The sequence below is a fragment of the Parasteatoda tepidariorum genome, chromosome 5, assembly GCF_982258835.1.
Source record: "Parasteatoda tepidariorum strain Cologne lab strain chromosome 5, Ptep-v5.0, whole genome shotgun sequence".
NCBI lineage: Eukaryota > Metazoa > Arthropoda > Arachnida > Araneae > Theridiidae > Parasteatoda > Parasteatoda tepidariorum.
This window is the reverse complement of record NC_141759.1, coordinates 58,801,426-58,819,766: the sequence shown is the minus strand read 5'-3', so window position 1 is coordinate 58,819,766 and position 18,341 is coordinate 58,801,426. Positions and strand designations below refer to the sequence as shown.

General features: G+C 28.4%; 1 protein-coding gene across 2 annotated transcripts in view; it reads right to left on the bottom strand.

Annotated features, from left to right (window-relative positions):
* Positions 1-17,609, bottom strand: part of LOC107438880 (homeobox protein cut) — a 215,526-nt gene extending 197,917 nt beyond the window's left edge. Inside the window, exon 1 of one of the 2 annotated variants that reach the window (XM_071185699.2) lies at positions 17,404-17,609. The gene's annotated coding sequence lies outside the window, so the exon portion shown is untranslated. The remainder of the gene's footprint in view (positions 1-17,403) is intronic. The other variant, XM_071185700.2, reaches the window with a different exon arrangement.
* Positions 17,610-18,341: the final 732 nt, after the last annotated feature.

Sequence of the window (18,341 nt, the reverse complement as noted above, 5' to 3'; positions counted from 1 at the left end):
AATAATAAATAATTAAGCAAACCTATCCCTTTTCTTTTGGATATTATAATAAAACTGCTTACAAGTCAAAATTAAATAGACAAAAGGTTACATTTTCAATCCGGAGACGTGGTTCATGTTGCCAAATACATAATTTTAAATAACATATCATATAATATTGTAATATAAAATAAATTATATAAAATGATATAAATTAAATAATAGAAATAACTTATCATATAATATTATAATATAAAATAAATTATATAATCTGATATAAATTAAATAATATGAATAACATATCATATAATATTACAATATAAATAAATTATATAATATAATGTAAATTAAATAATATAAATAACATATCATATAATATTAAAAAGAAAATAATATTTTAAAATAATTTATGCGGAAATAGTGGATTTTGGTCACTAAGGAATTAATTTTAAGGAATGTCACAAATGAACTTTATATATTTTTTATTTGTTATCATCCGCTTGCTCGAGCGAAGGATTTGCTATCCTTTTTATACGTTCTCGCAAAGATTGTTTTTTTTTTTTTTTCAAAATTAAACAAATAGTTTTTACAATTTTAGAATAAAAGCAGTTTGTGAGAAGACAAAATAAAAAGTTACACAAAACGAAGATTCTTTTATGGGATGCAAATGATATTATCTAGGAAAAATTCATATTTTTTAAAAAATAGAAGGATTTCAACATTTGCTAAAAATTTAAAATAATAATTTATTCATTAGCAATAATTACCGTATATATCGGTCGTCTTTTCAAACCCCCAAAATTTTACAAGCATCAGGGGGTCGAATTATATACTCGTAATAAAGTCAGACATTCGTTGATCGGTAATTATTGGAAATTATCAATGCACTATAAGCAATGAGACAGATATAAATAACTCTGTGTCTCTGTTTCAATAACTATTTCTACCTATACAATTAATTTCCCATTTTCTTTCTTCATATTTTTTTTTTATAAAAAATACACTTTAAATTATATTTAAAGAAATTAAGGCTAAGAAAATTTGAAATAATTTATTTAACAGTATTTCAAAATACACAACGCATTATTTTAAAACAGAGCATGAAGCAAAATTCAATGATTCCAGAAAATCATTGGTGTCAGATTCAATTACATTATGCATCTTTATTTAAGGGCAATTGCATCATATCCAAAGAGAACAATGGGAATTTTTTTAAATGAAAGAAATTTTGTTGATAATTTTATAATATATATATATATATATATATAAATATATATATATATATATATATATATATATATATATATATATATATATATATATATATATATATATATATATATATATATATATATATATATATATATATATATATATATATATATATATATATATATATATATTTTTTTTTTTTTTTTTTTTTTTTTTTTTTTTTTTTTTTTTTAGCGGTTGGTTTGTTATTCTGTAATCAAGAATTGAATGTCGGCTTGCGCAACGGGTTGATTTATACACTCAGATACAATTGAATAGAAAGCTTAGATAAGTTATAAAGAATGAGTTTCATTAAAAATATTTATTATAGTAAAGAGTAGCAAATATTATTTTTAAGATAAAGGACAAAAGAGAATTTAGAGCTGTATTTTTTAATTCTTTGTCATTCATTAGTAGTGGTTATTTAAAAACAACATGAAATTCTATTTATTAAGATGAATAAATAGTACAAATCTATATAAATATCCTTCAAAAGTAAACTGAAAGAAGATGATAAACGTTATCCAATTTAGCGTTATTAATATGCGTACAGAAGTCATTTCATAAAAACCAATGAGCAACTCACAAAAAATTGCATACGATCGAAACCTATTATCTCGATGGGACCTAATCAGACAAATTAACAATACAGACACGCTGCAATCGGCAATTAGAAAATGAAATAGAGACCATTTTAATGATTCGACGTTCAGATGCTTCCCCGAAGTCGATATCAGACGTCCATGTGTCATCCTTGTTGCATAAATCGCAATCAGAAGAAACATTTCATCCAGGAAAAGTCGTTCCAAGCCTTAATCCCCACCGATTCCAAGAGTCACAGGCAGAGCTAATTACCGAGAACAAGCCAGTAACTTACAAAAGCTAACGCCAACAAATCAGATGCTCCATGGACCGCGAATTAGCCAGTGTGCATTATTGCCCAAGGCGCCATATTTTAAATCAAAACTCTCTCGTTTGTGGGCCAAGGGGGAAGGTTCGATTTAATGCTTAAAGAAGCCTGAACGCCACACGTACCAGCCGTTATAGTGATGCATATTTGCTTTTGTTCTTTGGTGCCTGCTTACGGTTAACTGAGGCAAAATCCCCACTTTCAATTGTATTGGATGTTCAAAGGTGAGGAGTTGTGCTATTTAGGGTAATGAAAGTCGAAATGATTTTATCTTTTGGACAACATGTTGTAATTCACTGTTTATTAGTGAAAGAATTAGTATTCCCCTCTGATAATTTCAATTTTACATTTCCGTTTCTCAATTTCGGTTCCGAAAGTTCCATTGCGTTGAATAATATCAATAAAGTTTTAATCATTGTTGATTACGGATCGTAAAACATAGAACTCGCCCACCGCATAATATCGATAGAGTTTGAATCAATATCGTTAAAAACTTAGAACTCGTTGGTTGAATAATATTGATAACGCGATAATCCTTATTAACACGAACATATACGTTAAATGATATCGATAAAGTTATAATCGCAATTAATTTTAATTTTACATTTTCGTTTCTCAATTTCTGTTTTGAAAGTTCCATTGCGTTGAATAATATCAATAAAGTTTTAATCATTGATTACGGATCGCAAAACCTGGAACTCGCCCACCGCATATTATTGATAGAGTTTGAATCAATTTTGTTAAAAACTTAGAGCTCGTTAGTTGAAAAATATAGATAACGCGATAATCCTTATTAACACGAACATATACGATAAATGATATCGATAAAGTTATAATCGCAATTAATTTTAATTTTACATTTCCGTTTCTCAATTTCTGTTTTGAAAGTTCCATTGCGTTGAATAATATCAATAAAGTTTTAATCATTGATTACGGATCGCAAAACCTGGAACTCGCCCACCGCATATTATTGATAGAGTTTGAATCAATTTTGTTAAAAACTTAGAGCTCGTTAGTTGAAAAATATAGATAACGCGATAATCCTTATTAACACGAACATATACGTTAAATGATATCGATAAAGTTATAATCGCAATTAATTTTAATTTCACATTTCCGTTTCTCAATTTCTGTTTTGAAAGTTCCATTGCGTTGAATAATATCAATAAAGTTTTAATCATTGATTACGGATCGCAAAACCTGGAACTCGCCCACCGCATATTATTGATAGAGTTTGAATCAATTTTGTTAAAAACTTAGAGCTCGTTAGTTGAAAAATATAGATAACGCGATAATACTTATTAACACGAACATATACGTTAAATGATATCGATAAAGTTATAATCGCAATTAATTTTAATTTTACATTTCCGTTTCTCAATTTCTGTTTTGAAAGTTCCATAGCGTTGAATAATATCAATAAAGTTTTAATCATTGATTATGGATCGCAAAACCTGGAACTCGCCCACCGCATATTATTGATAGAGTTTGAATCAATTTTGTTAAAAACTTAGAGCTCGTTAGTTGAAAAATATAGATAACGCGATAATCCTTATTAACACGAACATATACGTTAAATGATATCGATAAAGTTATAATCGCAATTACTTTTAATTTCACATTTCCGTTTCTCAATTTCTGTTTTGAAAGTTCCATTGCGTTGAATAATATCAATAAAGTTTTAATCATTGATTACGGATCGCAAAACCTGGAACTCGCCCACCGCATATTATTGATAGAGTTTGAATCAATTTTGTTAAAAACTTAGAGCTCGTTAGTTGAAAAATATAGATAACGCGATAATCCTTATTAACACGAACATATACGTTAAGTGATATCGATAAAGTTATAATCGCAATTAATTTCAAATATGGAACTCATACGTCTAATAATTTTAGTTTTTAATTATTGATTAATACAAAAATAGAAGGCATCAAATAATATCGATAAAATTTTAATTAATATCGATTACAAACATGTTACATATGCATATGCATAAAATAAAGTTATGATTACGATTGTTACAAATGTTATTTTTTCTAATGCATACATGGAACGTGTCAAATATTATCGATATCGATTTAAATAATATCGATTACAAACATGGAACTCGTGCATTGAATAATGTTTATTAAGTTTATTCAATATGAATAATGAACACATAAATCAAGCAACGGGTAATATGAATTCAGTATTATTGCAGATTGATTATGACAGAAAAACGCATGCGCGGAATAATATCCAGTCAGTTTTATTTCTTATTTATTTCTAACATGGATATCGTGCGTCAAATAATATGAATAAAATTATATTCAGTGTTTACTAAGAACGTGCTACACGTAAATGAAAAAATATCGATTATATTTTATTACCCTTTTGATTAGGATATCGTATAATAATGTTAAATTTTTATTTGTGACTGATTAGAAAAACTTAATTAGTATCATTATTATCAATAATTATAATAAGTGTAAAAATGTATAAAATTGTATCAATAAATTTATAAAATCGTATCAATAATAAGAAGCATCAATAAATATATAAAATAGTACTAATAATGAGGCCAAGGTTCTTCATAGACTGTACAACCGAGGAGTAAGTAAATAATAATATTACAATATATTATTAGACATAATAACACATAATAAGGTTTTAAGTTGGATAATGTTCACATTTAAGCTGAACTACAGCATCTTGACATCAAATTTAAGAAATAGTTTGTTTTGGTTCAAAATTAGTACTATATTAAGTTTTCGATTAAGATTAATAAGATTAGTCATACGTAGATTAACAAACTTTAATTTGGACCATGATTCCGTTCAAGTTGAACTAGTTAACATCTTGAAATCAAGTTTAAGAAGAACTATGGTTTAGTATAAGACTAACACCATATTAAGGTTGCAGCATCAAGGTTATTTGAGCGTATTAAGGTTATATGAATGCTGTTATGGTTTAACACGTTCTTAAGATTTGAGCGATATTATAATTCAAGATGTTTTAAAGTTTGAACGATATTGTTCTTAAACACGGTCTAAAAATTACAAATTTGAACGATATTATGGTTCACTACGCTATAAAATTTCAAAATTTGTATTATAATATGCTTTAAAACGCTTTAAAATTTCAAAATTAGAGTGATGTTATAGTTCAAAACGCTTAATAATTTCAAAATTTGAACGATATTGTGGTTCAATACGCTCTAAAATTTTAAAACTTGAACGATAGTATGGTTCAACATAGTCTAAAATTTTATATATTTTATTTTATATCCGTCGTTGAACAGCAGACCCAATTTTGGACTACTAATGTTCAACTCCATAGCCTTGTAATTTTAAATCAATCCAGAAGACAAGGAAACTCCTAGATCAGTACTCCCAGAGGTATTGATTTGTTATGGGAACATGGGGGACTTTACGACTTGACAGATTTAATGTGCATCAGTCACCATTTACCAGTCACCATTTGGAGTTTTAGGCCAGAGGGGATCGAACCCACGAGCTCTTGGACATGCGCTCAGTGCCCTACCAACCAGGCTATCCCAGCCACATAGTCTAAAATTTTATTTTATATTTTATAACCGTCGTTGAACAGCCGACCCAACTTTTTTTAGGGGTTTACGACTACTAATGTTCAAGTCTGTAGCCTTGTAATTTTGAAACCAATTCAGAACACAAGGGAACTCCTGGATAAAGTATTGGAAGAAATTTTGCCTTCGTGGAGGATTTTTTGATGGAACTAACCCGCATTTGTGTTACATGGAGAGATAGACCACGAGAACCTCCCACGGTTAGCGTGACGGCAAAGGAATTCTTACCCATGATCCGTCTACCACTGAGGATATTTCACGTCAGCACTGTGGTCGGTGCAAGCCGGATGCGGAATTCGTAGCGACTGGGATTCGAACTCGGTTCGCCGCATTGAAAAGCGAACGCTCTATCCCCTACGCCATCGCGGCTCATAGTCTAAAATTTTATTTTATTTTATAACCGTCGTTGAACAGCAGACCCGATTTCATGGGTTTACGACTACTAATGTTCAACTCCGTAGCCTTGTAATTTTGAACCTATCCAGAAGACAAGGAAACTCCTGGATCAGTAACCCCAGAGGTATTGATTTGTTATGGGAACATGGAGGACTTTGAGACTCGACAGATTTAACGTGCATCAGTCACCATTTACTACACGGGGAGTCTTCGGCCGGCGAGGATCGAACCCACGATCTCTTGGACATGGGCCCAGCACCCTACCAACCAGGCTATCCCGGCCTATAGTCTAAAATTTCAAATTTTGAACGATATTGTGGTTCTACCAATACCTTCTACCAGCTCTAAAATTTCAAAAATTGAACGATGTTATGGTGTAACACGCTCTAAAGTTCAATTCCTCGTCTGTGCATAGTTAAGTAACATAATTATAAAGTGAATATCTAGATATAACTGCCAGAACTCACGAGTTATACTTCACCGGAGAATATGGACAAAAATTCTAAATATATTTATATATATATAAAGAAAAAAAGATTGTGCATAGAAATATCAAATCCATGACTGATAAGATCCATAAGTGGGCGTGATGAGGAACTAATGGGGATGTACCATAAACTGCCCCCGAGGAGGCGAGATAACGAATGAAAGACTACAAATTATTGGTGACCAGTTCTGATTATCATCTTTTCGTGACGTGACTTAGATCAGGGTGGAAGATAAAGATTTTGTAAAAGTTTATTATGCCGGTTCACGGTAATGATCGTAGAATATTTTTGTGTTTTTTTGTCAGAAATGAGGATAAAATTGTGGAACGACTTAGATAATTTTCTCTGAAAAGATAATTTTGCAAACGTTTTAACTTCAAGTCAAAGCTTCTTTTTTTTAAATCTTTTTTAAAATTTTTTTTTAGATTATTGAAAAACTAACATTTTATAACAAGTTTTTTGGAAATGTTTTTAAGAGTTTGTGCATTTTACAAATTTCACAAATTTTATTACTGCTTTACAGATTTTAGAAATATATAAAAAAAATTGTAACTTGAGAGAAACATTTAGAAACATTTAAAGAATAAATACTCTTAGATTTTGAAAATAGAAATTATGAAAAGAAAGGCATTTATTTATATACATATATTATATATATATATATATATATATATATATATATATATATATATATATATATAGCATAATAAATAAAAACAAAAAAAACACGAAGCAATAAAACAACAATTTTTTATATTTTATTTTCGGTTTTTACGTGATATTTTTACTTATTGTGTTCTATTTTATTTGTTGTAATTTTTTTGTAATAGTTTTTTGAGTGTCTCACACTATTGTATTGATATATTTTGCTTCGGCTATATTGATGCCATATTGGAAAGCACTCTTTTTTGTGGATATAATCTTGTGAGCTGATGAAAAGATTATATCTTTTATTTTCCGGATTTTTTAAAATGTTTAGAACTTTTTTGTCCCTTTTTTCCGGTTTTTTGTCATTTTTATTTGTATTATTATTTTCCTTTTTTTCCCCCCTTTTTCATTGTTCTGTAATTTTTACCTTGTTTTCTCTACATTTTGACGTTATATACATATATATATATATAATGTCAATGGGATTTTAATAATTAGGAAGAAAAGTTTATTATGAAAAACTTTGCAAATAAATGGCATATTTGCATGATGATGTCTAATATTTATTAAATATTTTAATAAATTAAATGTTTTAATTTAAGTAAACAACAGCCTTGAAATAATGATAAAAATTATATCAAATCGAAATAATATCCCTAACATTCATTTGAATTAATCCTAACATTAATTCAATAGCAAAGTTAGATTGACAATTATCAAGTTTTTTGGAAATGTTTTTAAGAGTTTGTGCATTTTAGAAATTTCGCATATTTTATTACTGCTTCACAGATTTTAGAAATATATACACTGGTTATCATAAATTAAGGAAAAATCACAAAAATAGCGATAACTCTTTCAAAAGTAAGCCAAACCGTGCAAAATTTGCATATGTTGTCCACTAAGAGTAGCTGAGTAAAATTGCAATATGCAAATTAGTGGCGCTGCACTCGGCTTACGTCATCTGCCTGGAGCATAAAAGTCCAAGTTTGAGAGAAAGCACACAAATTTTACTGTGATTGCGACATTGAAAATCTGAGATAGCCAATTCGTAATAATGACCTCTAGGCATCATTTGCCTGAAGAACTACGATGGAGAGCCATCGGGAGACTAGAGGCAGGGCAGAGTCAATCAGAAGTGGCCAGATGGCTAAATGTGAGTCCATCTGTGGTTCATAGACTTTGGAGGCAATTTCAAACCACAGATTCGGCATCTAGGAGGTTCAGTCAAGGACGGCCAACTGTTACGACCAGTGCCGATGACCGATATTTGACATTAAGTGCACGCAGGAATAGAACCGCTACTCCGACACATCTTAGATCCTCTCTTGCTGCAGCCACCGGAAGGTTGGTGTCAACGTCAACTGTGCGCAGAAGGCTCCACGAAGGTGGTCTGTATGCGAGACGACCAGCCATTTGCGTGCCGCTCACATCACGCCATAGGAGAGACCGTTTGCAGTGGGCCCGACAACATGTCCACTGGACGTCAGATCAATGGAGGCCTGTTCTCTTTACGGATGAGTCCAGGTTTAGTCTAGAAAGTGACAGTAGACGTTATTTGATATGGAGAGAACCTGGGACCCGTTATCATCCATCAAACATCCGTGAAAGAGATGCATACGGAAGAGGCAGTGTCTGTGTTTGGGGAGGCATATCCTTAGGAGGGCGCACATACCTCCATGTCTTTCCAAGGGGAACCGTGAATGCTCAGGTTTATCGAGACAACATCCTTGATGCTTATGTGCGCCCATATGCCGGGGCAATTGGTGATTGCTTCCTGTTACAGGACGATAATGCAAGACCACACAGAGCTCGCATTGTTGATGATTATCTTCAACAGGAAACAATTACTCGCATGGAGTGGCCAGCTCGATCCCCGGACTTGAATCCTATCGAGCACGTTTGGGATGCTCTAGGGAGGCGTGTATCTGCCATCAATCCGCCCCCTCAGACCCTTGCCACGCTTGCAACTGCTTTACAAGAGCAATGGCTCTCACTTCCTATTGAACTGATAGACCGCATAATTGAAAGCATCACACATCGCTGTTTGTGCTGTATTGCTTCTAGAGGCAATCATATTCCATATTAAAGGTACTTTTTCTATTGCAAACCGATACTTCCAATTTGTTTATTTTATACATGTGCTAATTTCTATACTACTATTAATGTCTGATAATTTCTTTTTATGTTGTTTAATACCTTACTATGTGTTGTATATTGTGGGTAAGTTTCATAAAATTCCATGTGTAATTTCTTGAGTTATCGCGATTTTTGTGAATTTTCCTTAATTTATGATAACCAGTGTAAATAAAATTGTAACTTGAGAGAAACATTTAGAAACATTTAAAGAATAAATACTCTTGGCATTCTTTTAATAACAGAATTAGAAAGGTTTTAATTGTCATTTTGAAAAATAATAAAATGAATTTTATAATTTAAAAAAAATTGAAAATTAATGCTATAACTACATATCATTGTTTAGTTAGTATGTAAAAACAATTAATATTACTAAACATAAGCGAGACAGATAATATATTTTCAAACGTAAAGATAAAAAGTAAAGTTTTATGAAATCTTTTTTTTCCAGCATTCTTTTTTGTATTAAGATATCGAACAAATTTCACCCAAAGTATAGCAGAAATTTTAATAATAGATTATTTGTATTGTAAAAAAGTATTAGAAAGGTTAGCAAACAGAGAAAAAACTAAAAGTAAACAGAAACTTAATAAGGCATTTTTACATCTTAATTTTTTAGAAAGAAAGAAAATAAATTTTATGATTCAAAATTATAAATATGTGCTATAATTGCATAATACTATTTAATTAATATATAAAATATAGATATACATAATAATATATTATACATAAAAAGGAATATTAATATATAAAATGATTTTTTATTTCGTTAATTTTTGTTCCATTACGATTAGGAATAATAGTATTCTGTAAAAAAATGGGTTAAAAATCGTCAACACCTAGAAAATATTTTCGAAATGTATAAATTATCGAAGTATTTAACAAAATAGTTTCCCATTTAACAAAATAGATTCCCATTTCTCCATTACGAGTAAAAATAATAGTATTTTGTATAAAATTGGGTTAAAAATCGTCAAGATCTGGAAAATATTTTCTAAACGTATAAATTATCGAAGAATTTAACAAAATAGTTTCCCATTTAACAAAATAGTTTCTTGAAGTATTGAACAAAATAGTTTCACTGTTCGCAGATTTTTTATAAAAAGAAATTACACTGAAAGAACTATTACAAATACAGCATATTTCAAGAAATAAATATATTATTTTAATTCCAAAGCAGTGCAAATAAAGGGCACTGATTAATAATATTAGCTTAATATTAATAATAGTAATAGTAATATTATTGCGGTTTCTCTTATGGCACATTAGCCATCACTGCAACTATAAGTCACGTTAGTCATTGTTTGATTTTTTTTACTCAGTGTTTTTAGTAAAAATTATCAGCAAAAAAAGTTGATTTGTTTTCCTTCGTGTCACTTATTAGTATAATCAACAAAAACAAAGGATGGTTAGTTATTTTTTTCTGTTTTACGCATGATAGATTAATCAGTATTGTAACTGCAACGCGGCAAAAAACCATGGTTAAAAAAAACAGAATATGGTAAAATTTACCGTGCTTCTTGTTACATGAGAGCACCAAAAAGCACAATAGTTTTATACCAAAGCGCTTTGGTAATAATTACGGTAAAATTAACAATAAAATATTAGTTTATAATATGTAATAAAATTTGGCAAATGTTTCAAAATTTGTTAATTTTGTCATTATGTTTTAGAGCATGGAATAAAAAACCATTTCTTCGGTTAAATTTACTTTTCAGTTTTGTATTTTTACTAAATGTAATACGAATAAATGTTTACGAAATGCTTACTAATACGAACTATAATTTTAAAAATCAGAATTTTTTGTAAACCGTTTTCATATGAACGTTAAAAACATTAAAATGTAAGGATTTAAATATCGTAAATGTGGTTTTTATTAACAGAATTTTTTTTTATCAGAATGATCAATACCATACAGTGTAGTAATTTTAGCAGAATTTTTTCTCCGTGTATAACTCCCATTAATCATAATCCCATTAATTTCTAGTAGAACATATTTATCAACTTAAAAGATAAGAAAAATTTATTATTATATACCATAAATATAACTAAACGTAAAAAACCAAAAAAAAATATAAAATAATTTTAAAAAATTTCTTTGTATTTTCATTGCAATAAAAATAAATGTGGAGTTGTGATATTGCCTAAGAGTCATCATAAATAGTAAATCCAAGTTTTACCAATTATATTCAGGTAAAGAATTTAGAAAACAACTAAAAAAATAAATTCAAAGTGTATGTTTGTTTTCGACTTAAAATAAGTGTTTTAACGAGCTATTTGAAATAGACCATGATACTTCTTTGTAAAAACCGTGCGAAAAATTTAAATAAAGACTTTTTTCATAAATTTTAAGAGAAACAGCCTCTGTAAGAACGTGAAATTTATTTAGACAATATTTATAGAATAAAATAAACGCATAAATTATTTAGACTAAATATATTTTAGGTATGGTGCGATTGAAAAAAAAAACTATGATTACCTTATAATACTTGCTTGTAAATAGGGTTTTGAAAAGTTTCTAATTTATTTGATTTGAAAACAACCATTAGGTTATAACGACTTTTCTAATATTTTTCAAACAGTTGTCTAAACATTTCATTCAATTTAATCTAACGATTTGTTGTGTTGAAAAATAAATTTTTGAATTTAAAATTATAAATATTCGTCCTTATTTTGTTGTTTATTTTTGACAATCTTTGAATTTTTCGTTATCGATAAATAAATATATCTTATATATTCAAAACTACTATTAGTTTTAAAATAAATTTAAATTGCACCTATAATATTTAATTTTATTTATAAGATTGAAACTTTATAGTGTTGAATTAGTAATATGACTGTATCTATTGACATAAGTAATTTGTATTGTTTCTATAAAGATATTTGTTTTTATTTTACTTTTCTTTATTCCTTTCCATAAGTTAGAATTTGATTATAATTATAAAATAAAATTAAAATTTCTTAATGACAAATCTCAGGAAAAAAAGTTGATGTAGATTGGGTTTCGTTTTTGCCATAACTTCATACCTTAAAAACACATTAACGTTATAAACGTTTTTATGCTTATACTTATAATCATAGTTACAATTACAAAATTATATATTTACATAACAGTAAATTTATTGTAAATAAAAGTAATTGATACAATCTTAATAAGAATTAATTACTATACTATTTAGTGAGAAAAACAATAATTTGAATTTATTGGAGTAATTATAAATACTTACTTGTTTTGAATTGACAAATTTATATACTTTAATTGCAAACTGACATTGAAATTTAGCATTATACTTTCCATAATATTAGTAAAAGTTTGATAAAAAAATATAGCATGACTTTCTAAGCATTAATTTAAGCTCTAATGTATATATTAATATGAATTTGACCTTGAAAGAAATTATTTATATGATTTTTAAAAGATATATTAATTTTTATTAGATTTTAACCGTGTTTAACGTTTTATAAAATTTTCTGAAATTTAAAATATGGACGTCAATGAAATGTGATTTTACAAGTTATAATTGTTTGCATCTACCTGTAAACATAAAATTTATTTTCTATTTAAAAAAAACTAATTAATTAAATAAGTTCTAGAATTTTCATCGAAAAATTGTGTTTTAATTTGATTTTAAATAGTTTCAAAATAGTTAATAAAGAACAAAAATTTTTATTTTTCTTATTAATAGCAAGCCGGTACAGCTTTCATTTAGATATTTCTATCTAATAATCATACAGATTTTGTGTGAAACTTTACAACAATGAACAAAAATACAAAAGTCTTTACTTATGCCGTAAATGTCTGTAGAAAATCATTAAATTTTATCAACAAGGAGAAAAATATTCTGGCAAAATTACAGTACTATATGGTTACCGCAAAATTAGCGTAACAGTAAAAAACCTGTAGAAAACCCAAAATATACTATATTTTAACCATTCATTTAGTAGTTTTTCCGTTCGTGTGTTAAAAGTTAGCTGAAAATTCTGATTTCAAAAGTTACTATTCTTATAACCACATATTTAGTGAAAAATGCAAAACTGAAAAGTAAATTCAATCGAATAAATGGTTTTTATGTCATGCTCTAAGGCAGTGTTTCCCAAAGTGTGATACGCGTACCCCCAGGGGTACGGGAACAGTTTAGTGGGGGTACGCGTTCTTATACGAAATATTTTGAAACAAACGAAAACTTCAAAATTTTTTATTTAAAAACAAAGCTAACCATGAAAATTTACGATTACGTATTTTTCTATTGGCTATTTTTTGCAGAGTTAACAGTTAATAATTAGTGATGTCAACAGCCAGTTGTGATTTTTAACTTTTGTGCAATTTTTTTTATTAGTGGTACACAGCGTTACGAAAAATTTAGAAAGGGTACACAAAAGCCATAAGTTTCGGAAACACTGCTCTAAAGGATCATGATAAAGCTACCAAATTATACCACATTTGCCAAATTTTCAAACAAATAATAAAATCATATTTTATTGTTAATTTTACCAAAATTATCAAAATTACCAAAAAGTAAAATAAACATTAAGGGTCAAAATTTAGACAGTTCTCTTGATCAAACTATGGGAGCCATATTTTCTAGATTGCGAGGTTTAATAGCTAGAAATCCAATTCAATCCGTAAAAAGTATGTTTCAAAGAATTTTATCGTGCTTTATAGCAAATTAAAACATCGTCTGCGTTAATTAATTAGAATATTTCAGATTGGCGCTTTTAGATTGCATCTTGGCATGTGATAATCCATTCATTAGAGCAAAAGTTATCAAGTTGTTTTTTTAAATTTATTTTGCGAAATGTACAATTTTACAGCAAAAAAGCAATAGTAAAAAAATAAATTTTATAATGCACTAAAATTAATAATTTTGTGAAACTGATAATACGATGAAACTAAGAATACAATGGCATAGGTAAAATAATGGAAATAATTATACAAGTAAACTAGAAATACAATAAAACAAATGATAAAATTAAAGTTACACTGTCACAAAATCAAATACTAAATTATGCATATTTAATTTAATTGAAAAGTGTCCAAGCGTACATGATTATGGAAATCTACTCTAAAATTGATGCACATTTGGAAATGAAATTGGAGATTTTAAATACTACTGAAGAGTTTACATTAGATGAGAATTTTGATTGAATAAAAGTTCTTTTTGTGATAGCAAATTAAAAATCGAATAAAATATAAATAAAATATAAATTGATAATGTTTTAATTAAGTAATAACCAGGACTGAAAAAGTTCATTGTTAATTGATTATAAAAGGAAATTAATATTTTTTCACGGTTTAATTTATTTTTCAAGTAGAAAAGCGACATTTTGTACTTAGATTTATTCTAAATCGCAAAAAAAAAGAAGAGAAAAAAAGCATTTTCTACGTGATACTAAATTAAATGAAAAGAAATAGAATTATGATAAATATATTATTGCGACTTAAAGATATCAAATAAATGCTTTAAAACTATGTTAAATATCTCCTCAATTTCTCAGATTTTAAAATCTTGATCAATATTTTGAATTTGTTTTAACCTGCTTTTGAGCAATTCTAAAGCATAAGGCACAGGTTTATTAATATATTAGTAAAAAGCAAATTGCAAAGAAACATACGTATACATTTTTACGTATAAACTTCACATTTAACTTCGCACTGCCCCCACGATGGCGCCATAATTTTTGGTTTTGGGAGCTTAATCGATAGTAACATTAAAATTAAATATTAATTAATTACAAAACTCCGAATATTTTTGTTGTGATATTACAGATTAGGTTCCACAAATTTTGTTTCCAATTCTATTGAGATAAAGTTTTATGTTTCCTTTTCAACTCTATCTACAAACTGTTTTTTTTTTTAAATAAATCTTATTTTAATTTTGTTTATTTGAAAAAAAAAAAAAAGAGCAATAGTGCGATAAATTAATTCTTAGTATTGCTTTAGAAGTTTAAATTATTTTTTTTTATTCATTACTTTAATCGTACACTTTTACTGAATACAGATACACATAAAAACTATTATAAAATTAATAAGACTTATGAAAAACAGATAAAGCTCATTAATCGTTTAATAATTGTAAAATACATCTGAATCATAAAATCTTTTGTAAAAGGGAAATATCATGAGATTGTTTTATAATATAATAAAGGAATAACACTTTTAATTTTACACCTATAATTATGAATAATACACAAAATCAGAAACATAATTACCGATAATAATATAAAGAAGGAATTGTGAATAAATATTACTGGTAAATACCATTATAAAAGGAATTAATAAATAATTTACAGGTAAATATCGATAGAATTTTATTTATTTTGTGCTGATGAAAGCCATAGATATCTGAATCTCCATTAGTCTAATTTCGCAGGATTCTTTTGCCCAATAAAAATGCTTTGAATTGCTTAGAGAACTATTTTCACTAATTTCACTTAGAGGACTAAATTAGAAACATAATTACAGATAATAATATAAAGAAGGGATTGTAAATAAACATTACTAGTAAATACCGTTATAAAAGGGATTAATAAATAATTTACAGGTAAATATCGATAGAATTTTATTAATTTTGTGCTGATGAAAGCCATAGATATCTGAATCTCCATTAGTCTAATTTCGCAGGATTCTTTTGCCCCAATAAAAATGCTTTGAATTGCTTAGAGAACTATTTTCACTAATTTCACTTAGAGGACTAAATTAGAAACATAATTACAGATAATAATATAAAGAAGGGATTGTAAATAAACATTACTAGTAAATACCGTTATAAAAGGGATTAATAAATAATTTACAGGTAAATATCGATAGAATTTTATTAATTTTGTGCTGATGAAAGCCATAGATATCTGAATCTCCATTAGTCTAATTTCGCAGGATTCTTTTGCCCCAATAAAAATGCTTTGAATTGCTTAGAGAACTATTTTCACTAATTTCACTTAGAGGACTAAATTAGAAACATAATTACAGATAATAATATAAAGAAGGGATTGTAAATAAACATTACTAGTAAATACCGTTATAAAAGGGATTAATAAATAATTTACAGGTAAATATCGATAGAATTTTATTAATTTTGTGCTGATGAAAGCTATAGATATCTGAATCTCCATTAGTCTAATTTCGCAGGATTCTTTTGCCCCAATAAAAATGCTTTGAATTGCTTAGAGAACTATTTTCACTAATTTCACTTAGAGGACTAAATTAGAAACATAATTACAGATAATAATATAAAGAAGGGATTGTAAATAAACATTACTAGTAAATACCGTTATAAAAGGGATTAATAAATAATTTACAGGTAAATATCGATAGAATTTTATTAATTTTGTGCTGATGAAAGCTATAGATATCTGAATCTCCATTAGTCTAATTTCGCAGGATTCTTTTGCCCCAATAAAAATGCTTTGAATTGCTTAGAGAACTATTTTCACTAATTTCACTTAGAGGACTAAATTAGAAACATAATTACAGATAATAATATAAAGAAGGGATTGTAAATAAATATTACTAGTAAATACCGTTACAAAAGGGATTAATAAATAATTTACAGGTAAATATCGATAGAATTTTATTTATTTTGAGCTGATGAAAGCCATAGATATCTGAATCTCCATTAGACTAATTTCGCAGGATTCTTTTACCCACTAAAAATGCTTAGAGGACTATTTTCTTTGTATATTACATTTATAGAGATTGACAATAGCATTTAAACATAATCATAGAGCCAATAGCATCGAAATAAATTAATTATTCTAGAAAATAAGCAATGATTCAAAATAAATATTCATTCAAACTGCAAAGCGAAAACTGGCTGATCAGAAACCGAAAGCGGCCGGTAGAAAAGTTGTGGAACATGCGCTCGAGCGAATCGAATCATTTCCGATTGAACAGCGCGCGCGCTTCGATTGACTTTCTCCGAACTCTACCACGTGATAGGCGCGCGCCTCGTCGATTCATTTCCGATTGGCGCCGTTATTCGAACGATATCGAATAAGAAGAAAACTTTTCTCACCTGTTGTTCCTTCGTTCTTCGTCCAAACGAAACTTTTTCCTCGCACCTTCTGTCAGTTTCCAGATGAGCTAGGTCTTCAAGACGCAGTTGCAAGAGTTTACGTGTGCTTGCCGGACTATCGTCTGCGCGTTCTGCCTCTCTAATTATGTCTTCTCCCTCGCTTTTCGTTTTGCTCCCCCCCTCTCCATCTCTCTCTCTTCCTACCCTCACCCATATCCTCCCCCGACAGCTCATCAAGGGGCGAAGCTTTGCATTACGGGTTGGCCAGATTTACAGGCGTTTGTGCTCTGTTTGGCGCTACCTTCCTGTCGCCAACAACAGATGAAAAAGTTAGTTTTGTTTCTGTTTCGTTTTCTTCTTCCTTTTCTTTTCTCCTTTTTTATATGCAAAAACTTGAGCGTTTAACGAGGAGAGCACAAAAAGAAGTTGAAGAGTTCCAGCTTTCTTTTTTTCTTTTCATTTAAATAAGAACACAATGAGAAAGAGACTTCGGTTAAAAATCATTCATAGAGATTTTTCTCTACAAGACAGATTCATACAGATCTTTCTTAATTTTATATACTTCTTCGCTTCTCAGTGTATATTTTAAAAGATCTGAAAAGAATTATTTCTAATTAAGGGAAGATTTTCCTTTCAAAAACTCAAAAGCGATATCCTTTTTTTTCTTTAGATTGCATGAAATAAATTAATATTTTCTAAATTTAGAGCGCGTTTTGTTCATATTTAGCAATAGAATAATATTTTTATTTCGGATATAAATAAATACAAACTTCTTATTGAAAATACGTTAACAAACATCGACATTTTAAGTGTTGTTCAATGTTGTCATAAAATCCGTATGGTTAGTTTTAAAAAGCAGCTTAAAGTTTTCAAAATTAACTTACAAATAAATTAAGTAAAATAGTCGTGGTTTCAGTAATTTCAATCATTCCACAAGT